At 44.9% G+C, this 10,504-nt stretch overlaps 1 long non-coding RNA gene across 1 annotated transcript in view; it reads right to left on the reverse strand.

The window, feature by feature from the left end:
* Nucleotides 1-10,504, reverse strand: part of LOC102383877 — a 22,798-nt gene that overhangs the window by 5,021 nt on the left and 7,273 nt on the right. The window lies entirely within an intron of this gene.

The raw sequence follows: 10,504 nt of genomic DNA on the forward strand, positions 1-10,504 counted from the left end.
GGCCCCTGGGTTCTCCAGGTGCACAGTGTAGATCTCACAGCAGAAGACCACCACTGTCTCCAGCATTCCCTCATTCAACTGGTGCTCCACACCTGCCCCATCTACCAGGCTAGTCATATGTTCCTTTTTGGCCACCTTTAACCTGCCAAAATAAGCAGACTGTTTCTCTCCTTCCTCCACCCAGGGAACCTGAGCCAAGAAGATCTTCCTGGCCTATTCCCTGTACCAGGCCCTCATCTGGATCTTCACCTCCCGCATGGCCTCCCTCACATCCTAACCCCAGGCTGCCTGCTTGTGCAGGCTCCACAACTTGCAGTTTAGGCATTCATAGTGCTTTCTCTGGACCCAGACTCACCTCCTGCTGGCCTGCTGGAATAAGTTCCTTGTTCTCTCTTTCATACTGGCCCACCACTCCATGTGGTTCTTGTACCCAGGTCAGGGTTTTCCACCCTGCATAGTGCTGCCTGAATTCCTGCTGCATCTTTTCATTGTCCAGAAGGCTCATTGTCATCCCAAAGGCTCAAGTTCAGTTTCCACATGCCTCTGCCCCTCTTGGTCTGCACCCCCATTTTTGTTTTTACTACAGGAGGCAGGTGTCTGAGAAGCAGACCAGCACGGATTCAGCTTTAGCTACTGTCCATCCTTTGGGGAGGAAGACAAAGTCTACGCACGATTTTGCCTGACCCAACAGGTCTACCTGGGTGAAGTTTGTCCCTTGTGCTTCCTTGCCTGCATCCACCTGACTGTGGTCACAGACAAGTTGCCTCAACAGTCTGAAGGATCTGTCCGATCCTTTCTTTTGGCCTCCGCTTATTCTGTCTTCTTTGTCAGTGATGCAGTTGAAATCTTTTGCGATCACCACCAGCCAGGTGCTGGGCTCTGCCACAGTCATGATTTCTAGGAAGGTGCACCTTACTTTCTTATTAGCTGATGCATACATGTTTAGGATATCAGAAATTCCCTCCATCTGTGTGTCAGCCAAATCTGACATAACCAATCTACACAAGACAATGACTGACACGTGCAGATTGCCTACTTAAGCTATGTCTGTATGGTAAGCTTACTGCATCTGGCATAGTCTTTTGCCTATGATGTAAGCATAAGTGTACAGTGTACACTTGGCACTGATGTGCTCAAAACACACTTCACTACTCCATTCAGACCATCTCCTACACCAGAAGCAGTGGAGCTGCTTCTGTGCTAATTATCTTGGAGATTGACTAATTGATTCTACCTGTTGTGCCATGCAGACACAGCTTCTGTTGTACGATGTAGCTGATTCAGAGCAGCCCAGCATGTTTGAGGACATTGCTGCTGGGCATGGGTATTTACATGGCTGTAAACCAGTGCTGTGAGATCCTTTTAAGAGTGCCAGGGGATGCTTCACAATATTGGCGCTGTTAGGTGCACAGATACCTAGACACGATTCACCAAGATAAGCCCAGAGATTTCAAATGGGAATCCATAGTGTCAAAAACATTCTACAACAGAAGAATTGCTCAGTTCTTTTCCATATTGAAAAAAAGAATGAAAGCTAACAGCTGGCATTTTCCAAGGGCTACCTTGAGCCTAAAAAGGTTGAGAGCCTGTGCCATAGGAACTCCTACCAGCGGTAATGGTGGGGAATTGTATCTTAGGAACACAACACTGGGTTATTGGGTCTAGTCCCCGGCTAACACAGAAAACTGTTATATAATCCCATAGGTCAGGGGTTGGCAACCTATGACCCACAGGCCAGATATGGCCTACAGAACCTTTGGATTCAGCCCACAGAGCCATGGCTTTGGCCACATACACTTGTGGAGGTGGGGAGGGGGGCACTCTCCTTGTACTGTGCTGCAGCCCTTGCCTCTCTTCAGGCACCTGGAGCTCTGGTGGAAGAGGAGCTCTCTTCGTGCTTTGCCACAGTTGGGTGGCATGGGCTTTTGGGAAGGGGGCCTTCCCCGTGCTGCACCACAGTTGGGCAGCAGGGAGAAGCAACAGAGGTGTCTGGATCCTAGTGTCCAGCTATCTCATTCTTGAGCTGGGCATTCCAGCCCCACCGTTGGAAAATGCTGCTGTAGGTTTTAGCCTCTCCTATTGGGAGGCCACTCCACTTGCTGCTATGATGTCTGGCGATGTCCTACTAATTTCCAGTTTAAATTTATTGATGGCCAATTTATGCCCATGTGCCAATATTGTCCTTATCTCATATAATTCTTCCCTCTCTTTAGGGTTTACCCTCTAATATGTAGAGAGAACAATCATATCTTCTCTTATCCTTCATTTTAGTAGGCTACACAAGCGTAGCTCTTCTAATTACCTTTCCATTCCCATGATAATCCTAGAAACCTTTCTTCTTTCCAGTGCTAATTCATTTTTCTTGAATAGGAGTGAAATATATACAGTATTCCAAATGAGGTCTCACCAGTGTCATGTATAATGGTATTAATGTTTCCCTATATCTATTAGAAACTCCTCATCTAATAACATCCTAGGACAGGAGTTAGCCTTTTCAAATGGTGGGTTGGGCACTTGTGACCCAACTGTCAATCTGTTGCTCATCCTCTCCCAGCTCTGTGTCCCCCCTGCTTATCAGGTGCTGCCAAAATTCCAGGTGAATGCCAATAGGGAATGGCAAATTCAGCGGCAAAGACACAGAGTAGGAGGTTTTAAATAGCAACTTTAATTGGGCCCTTTAAATTGCCTTTTAAAGGAGCCATGTTAAAGGAGCTTTAACATGGGACCTTTAAATTAGCCCCCCCCCCCAAGCCCTTCCTCTCCTTCCCCCCAAACACATACACACTGAATCAGATCTTTGGGGGCTGGATCTAAGCTCTTCATGGGCTGGATCCAGCCTGTGAGCCATAGGTTGTCAACCTTTTTCTAGCAGCATGTTTGCCTTTTTCCCCAGATGCATCATGCCAGTGTCTCATAATCATTCTCTGATTGACTAATGCAACTTGATTTTCTTCTTCTCTGTAATTTCCAACTTATGCACTGCTAGTTTGAAACAGAAATATTTGTTGTTATCCCTAAGTACATAATGTCACATTTCATATTACTAAATTTCAACTTATTTCTGTCACATCAGTCCTCAAGGTAATCCATTTGTTCCTTTATGATATCCTGATCCTCCTCTCTGTGGATGATGCCTTCCAACTTTGTATCATCATTCCTTAGCGTACTTCTACTTTTATGACAGGGTCATTCATTTCTATACTAAATAAGATTAGTCCTAAGACTGTTCCTTAAAAACTGCAAGCAACTTCCCTCCAGTGTCATTTTTTCTATTTACAACACAATATGCTGTCACCTCCTCATTATTCAATTCCTTTACTCATCTTTAAGAGATTCTTGTAAGAACCCTGAGGGGGAACCGGTTGTATTATGCAGAGGCTCATGGTATATAAAGCTGAGCTAGAACTCAGTTGTTAAATAAAATAGATCTTTCAAATTCTCTGACTAAGTGATTACTGAGCAACACAGGAGCAATAGTGGACAATTCTAAAGACAAATGTTTAGTGTGGAGAAAACAAATATGTGCATCTGCCATGAGCTGTGTATACCAGGAAATAAGATTAATTACTGTAAAAAAAAAGCAGCCTTCACGACAGGACAGAACCTAACACCATCAATTCTGATGTTCGTGTTAAACCCTGAATGTGGTAATCCCATATCTATTCTTCCTTTCCTAGCAATCCAGATGTGAAAATTGTGTTTTCACTGAAGTTAGCGAATATGTTTACATTGATTCCACTGAAATCAACATTTCAGCTCCTGTATTTCAATTTTGAAACTTTTATTTTTACCTTTAGAATTGAGCTAACTTCTTGAGATTATCTTCCTTCCCCATCCATCCAGTCCTCTATGTAAATCAGTACAGTAATTGACATGAACGCAGCAGCTAGGGAAGCATGGCGAGCTCCTGCAGGTGGCGGCGGCACTGATGGCAGTGGGAGCATGGCAGAGGCAAGTGGGGAGCTGCCGCAGGCAGTCACAGCACTATCGGCGGGGGGGGGGTGGTGAGCGCTGACCAGTGGTCAGTGACCACCCACAGAGACTGCTGGCAGTGTCAGCGGTGGTCTGCGGTGATCATGTACTGCCCGCAGACGGCGAACGAGGTGGGGGCGAATGGTGACCGCCCTCAGGTGCTGCCGACAGTGTCGGTGGCACCTTTTCACAGGGGTGCACTGCCACGCTCAGGGGGTGCATGTGAACCTGTGTGCACCCCTACACATTGCCAATGGTAATTGATTATCTGGGGGAAATCCTGGTAACGTAGCTAAAAAGGAAGGCTTATTTCTATGTTCACTTCTAACATTATCTCCAAGACACTATGTACCATATGAGACAGTTTTTTAATATTGATTGGCTATTGGCATCGGCAGTCCCTTGACATGAGAACGACAGTCTTCCAGGAAATAGTGAAGTCATCAACGAGTCAGTAGATGACTGAGGAGGACAATCCGAGATCTGCCTGTTTGACTACAGACGCAGCAAATAGTTCTGGGAGGAAGGAGTAAATCTTGGTGATATTAGGTCACAGCTCTTCTTGTCTCTCTTAGGTACATGTAATTAAGAAATCTGTGCAACTGCTCAGTACAACTTGAGAGAAATTTTTGTATCCAAGGTAAAGCACAAGTATAAAAATTAGATAAGGCCAAAATGAATGTTTCAAACTGCACATTATCTACACTCCTGTATATTTATTTTCAAACATAATTGTTTTTATGAATACACTGGGGATGTCTACACAGCCTCTATCCTGACCCTAGTCTACTGCTGACAAAATCAGGGCAGCCTGCTCACTTCCATCAGAGACCAGTAATTAAGCAGAGTCACTTGGGGCTGTTCTTGAACTATCTGCTCTGCCTAATTGCTGGTCTCTAGTGCATCTGCGTAGGAATGAGTGGATTGGGCATATCTGGTCAACAGAGATCAGTCAGGAGGGAAGGCATATGCTCGTGGCTATTGACAATGGAATCTCTAAGTAATTAGCTTGTTGAAAGTTTGAGTAAATGTGTTGCAAGTCTGAGTAAATGCCTTTTTAGGGTTATATTTTCCAAGCCCTACTCTTTTTTTTTCTTTTTTTACACATCTGATCTTGCTGGTTTGTCATTTAGTTAATGCAGATGTTTAAATGACTTAATTTACATCAATTAGTATTTACAAGGGTAATGTGGACAACTATCCCTCTACAAAAATCAGGCCCTCATTGTTATTCTGCTTGTGTTAGGCCTCATCTTCACTCTGAAATATATGGCAATATTTTCATTAACTTAACAGGAAGCAAGATGAGACCCATTTTTTCATGATGGCATACACCACAAACTGGTAATGTGGGAGTGTACATGAGCACCACTGCCTTATTTTCATTGGAGTCTCTAAATGTTAAGAGGCTTGCCTGAAATCGCTCCCAGTATTATTTCAGTAATAGTGTATACAGTAAAGTATATAATTAGGGAAGCATATTATATACCAAACTGAGTTTGATAAATGGCTTTTTAAAGCATAAAAGAGGCAATGACTGAAGTCCTGCCAAACTCCATAGGATACTCGCATGTATTATATTGTAAACATAATATGATTATCCTGTATGTTGTCATAATAATTGGCAATGGTATCGAAGTCAGTCATGGAGAGCTGTATTCATGCGATAATAAATGACAACAGTTACAATGTTAGTTGGCAGCAAACTTGTTTTTCTTTTTGTTTTTCTTAGTAAATTGGTTTCAAAGTGGTTTTATGTTTTTAAACCCATGTATCTCAGTTCCCAGATAGCTTTGTCTTTGTAATGAAATTTGAGACAGCCTCCTAGGAAGTGGTTTTCACTCACTAGCTGTCATAATGGCTGCCTTGTTCATTTTTCATAGGGTATGGCACTCTAGCATTAGAAACATATATATTTTCATGATCTGCACCATACAGTAGATTCTTTGGGATCTTCCCCTGAGTACAGAGCTGCCCTACCCTGCCCTGCCAAAAACTTACTGCTGGCTGCAACTCTCCCCCGCCCCCTCTGCCCTGAGTAGAGCTGCTCTGCCCTGCCAAAAACTTACTGCTGGTTGCAACTGGACTACAATCCCAGAGGGACTTGGAAGCAAAAAGAGGAAGTGATGAGCAACCCTGCAGAATCCTGCTGCTGGGACTGCAAATCCCAGAGACTTCAGAGGCAACAGGAAGAGGAAGTGAACACAGTGCATGCTGGCTATGTGCTAGAGAGCCATTCTCTGAGCCATTCTCAGGGGTGGCAGTGATGCCCCTGAAACCCCCTCAGCCCTTGTCTAGTTTGGCTGTCTTCGGGTACTCTCCTCCTGCCATGCCTTAATGGAGAAGAGAGAAGCTGCCCTAGGGCTTCCTAAGTCACATCTCATGAGCACCGATGTCATTGCTCATTGCCTTAAGGGCTCATTATGTGTCTCCAAATGCCAGTAACAACCACACCCATGTCTTGCAGATGATACTCATTCCTGTGGACACACGCCCCGCTAGGCTACGGGCTCCCAGCCCCAGTCCTCACCCCTCTTTAGCTATAGAATCCCCCCCACCCCCTTTGGCTCTCTTGGTCTCCAGCTGTGACCACTGGTCTTTGGCCTCTCTCTCTTGCCCCTGGCTCTGCTCCTAGGTCAGCTGAGACTCTTGAGCTCCCTTGGCCCCACCAGTCTCCAGCTGTAGCCTTCCTCATCCTTTGGTCCATCTCTGAGCTCCTGGACTAGTGCTCCTGGGCTAGTGAGACCTTTGGGGTCCCTGGCCCTATTTACACTTGTTCCTCCTGACCTACAGACCTCTGGACTCCCTGGACCTGCTGACACTCACCCCTTCCTGGGTAACAAACCTTCAGGTTCTCTGGCCCATTGGCCCCTCTCTACCTTCTGGACCAGCTGGGACCTCCTTACCTCCCCTTAGTCCCTTCCACAAACCACCAGAGTTGCTTACCCCTAGCTCAGATGTTGCCTAGGAGCTCCTCTCCCTGTAGTACCCAGGGCTAGACCACCTGACCAGCTCAGGTCCTAGGCTTATATGCTTCAAGCCCAGACCCCTTCTAGTCAGCCAACTCTCTAATTGGCCCCTGCCACACCTGCAAGCCATTTCTCATGCAACCTCTTCCCCTCTTAAAGTGACAGGTGTGCTAAGCACCCTGTCACACCTAAAAGTTTTTTCTGAGAGCCAAATAACATATGTACTTTAGGGACATGTGTTACCAAGACAAAATTCATGATAGAGTTACAAGGTATGGATTGTAGAAAACATGACAATGAGGGTATTTCTAAAGCCTGCAGAGTAACTTTCAATTCACACAAGATTAAGATAGCACTGGCTTGGTCCAAGCAAGGCTTCTTGCACTGCTTATCGCTTCTCAGCCTCTTGTCGGCTCACATCATGTGTAGTTCCCTCCCAGCTGGCTCAAGGCAGGGTCCTGCTGTAGTTGAAGCCAGGGGCAAAATTCCATTCAACTTCAATGATGAAGGATAAAACTGTTGAGGTGCTTTCTCACTTCCCTTATAGTCTTTTCTCATGCTGCTCCATATGGTTAAGAGACATCCCTGATTCTGGCTATCAGGTAAATGCACTTCATCAGTACAGATCCCCACTTGAAATCCACCACTTTCAGTTAGAGTTCCAGCTCTACCCTCTTTGTTCTTTTGTATTATGCTGTTAGTCAATTACCAAAAAAGGAACTAAAGAGATGTGTGCATAGAAAAAACAGATCTGTCCCTTCCTTTTGTACCTCTTGCCTTTAACCCACACCCACATGCACTCTTAATTCACCTTCCTTTTCTGTGTTAATGGCTCAGAAGGCTGACATGCACTTTGGGAGTGAGGATCTTTCTCTCCCCCTTAGGTTAATCAAAATGCACAGCTAGGTTTATTTGAATAATAGGCTTATAGGGAAAAGCTGAAACCTATTGGTCATCAGTGTTTCTGTTTGAGTGCAGACTCCATATGCCTCCAGTCCTGCCAGCAAATGAGGGACTACAACATACAGTAGTTAATTCTTTTGTAGTGTCTGGCTGCCAACAAATACCATTCTGCATTGCACCAATGTACCTATCATATTTTTATATCCAGAATACCAGCGTGTTCAATAATCTTTCCTGAGCATGTGTGTAAAGAAGGTTGGATTCATCCACTAATACATGTCCACTTCTAAACCAGCCCTTTAAACAGCACTTAAACACACTGCAACTTAGCAACCAAAAATAGCATACTTAACTGAACCTTCAAAGAGAATTTTAAATTATCAGGATGTAAATGTCCAATGTACACTCTAACTGGCTCACTACCACTTTATTCCTGTTGAAAATACTACTGGATTTATGACCTTCAATAATACAGTGTTTCTCTAACAGCATTATTGGAAGATTCAGTCCAGTCCTGACTCACATGGAAGAATGCCATCTAATTGAATCACCAGAGCTGTTTCCAGAAAGGCCTTTGGTGTTCCTTGGATATCTCTCTTCCAAGCACTAACCTGACCTGATCCTGCTGATCTTGTTAAGCTTAGAGAAATTGACAAAAAAAAATTAAAAATTACAACCAAGGTGGTGCGGCTGTTTAACAAACAAAGGTAGGAAGCTGTTTAACAAACAAAACAAACACATTGACATAAACTGGCCAAAACATATCTCAGTAAGATCTAGTTGAAAGCACAGTGAGATAAGTATTTTTCAAACATTGTAAGGCTCTATTTAGTGCTCTGGTATAATCTGGCACGTGATGACGTTACTGCTGTCCGTTCCCCCCACTCAGAGCTGGTGAGACGTGCCTGTACATACTCTTTGACACAATGGGCCTTCAATCCAGGTATCTGGATGATTATGAGCTGCAGATGTTTCAAGTGTTTTTCCTCAATAACTTGATTGTTAGCTATGTGGTTAGTCAGTTTTTGAAAACAAAGTTTACACATAAAGATCCTATTCATCCAACTAGGACATGCTAACGTGTTTTCTGGTTTGTTTTCTTTTCTTTTCCTTTGTTTTTACAGCAAGACATGGATCAACTGCATAGTGATCAAAACAACATCCCAGTAGAGGGCAGTTCATGACACTGGGGTAGTTGAAGATTGCCTTCCTAGGTTTTTAAAAATCTCCATGAACTTCCGCCAATCTATGTGATCAACCTTAGTGGATAATCTATTCATGCATCAGTACCCTGTGCTATGATTGGTGTTGGGACAGAGGAGAGGTGGCTTATACTTCCCCTAATTAGGGGCTGGTGGGAATCTCTAAATACAAGGTAGAGTAGCCCTAATGGCTGCCATGATTTTTGTCTCCCCATTGGCATAGACCTCATGACGCTAATAGCACTGGACAGTTATATAATACAGTGGGTCCAGCCACACCTCCACTTGCTAGACTTTAGGAAAGCTGATTTCAATGAACTGCTAGACTTTAGGAAAGCTGGTTTTAATGAACTTGCTAGACTTTAGGAAAGCTGATTTCAATGAACTGCTAGACTTTAGGAAAGCTGGTTTTAATGAACTTGCTAGACTTTAGGAAAGCTGATTTCAATGAACTGCTAGACTTTAGGAAAGCTGGTTTTAATGAACTTGCTAGACTTTAGGAAAGCTGATTTCAATGAACTCAGGTGATTAGTCAAGGACGCACTGCAGAGTAGGAGTTTTGAAGTCATGGGAGCCTAAGAAGGGTGGCTGTGCCTTAAGGAAATGATCCTTCAGGCACAAAAGGAGATGATCCCAATGCGAGGAAAAGGAGGGAAAGGAGCCAGGAGGCTTCCTTGGCTGACCAGAGAAATCCAGGGCAGCCTAAAGGCCAAAAGGGGAGCACATAAAAAGTGGAAACAGGGAGAGATCACCAAAGACAAATATACCTCCTCCGCTCGCGCTTGTAGGAAGGCAGTTAGACGGGCCAAAGCTACCATGGAGCTGAGGATGGCATCCCAAGTAAGGGACAACAAGAAATTGTTTTTTAGATATGCAGGGAGTAAAAGGAAGGCCCAGGGAGGAATAGGACCCCTGCTAAATGGGCAGAAGCAATTGGTGACGGACAGGGGGGACAAGGCTGAACTCCTCAACGAGTTCTTTGCATCAGTGTTCCTAAGCGAGGGGCACGACAAGTCTCTCACTGGGGTTGTAGAGAGGCAGCAGCAAGGCGCCAGACTACCATGCGTAGACCCTGAGATGGTGCAGAGTCACTTGGAAGAACTGGATGCCTTTAAGTCGGCAGGCCCGGATGAGCTCCATCCGAGGGTGCTGAAGGCACTGGCCGACATCATTGCAGAGCCACTGGCGGGAATATTTGAAAGCTTGTGGCGCACGGGCCAAGACCTTGTGGCTGCCTATAAGTTCATCACGGGGGCACAGAAGGGAATTGGTGAGGATTTATTCAGCAAGGCACCCCCATGGGTTACAAGAAATAATGGCCACAAGCTAGCAGAGAGCAGATTTAGATTGGACATTAGGAAGAACTTCACAGTTAGAGTGGCCAAGGTCTGGAGCGGGCTCCCAAGGGAGGTGGTGCTCTCCCCTACCCTGGGGGTCTTCAAGAGGAGGTTGGATATG

The sequence above is a fragment of the Alligator sinensis genome, unplaced genomic scaffold (assembly GCF_000455745.1).
Source record: "Alligator sinensis unplaced genomic scaffold, ASM45574v1 scaffold1277_1, whole genome shotgun sequence".
Classification (NCBI taxonomy): Eukaryota; Metazoa; Chordata; order Crocodylia; family Alligatoridae; genus Alligator; species Alligator sinensis.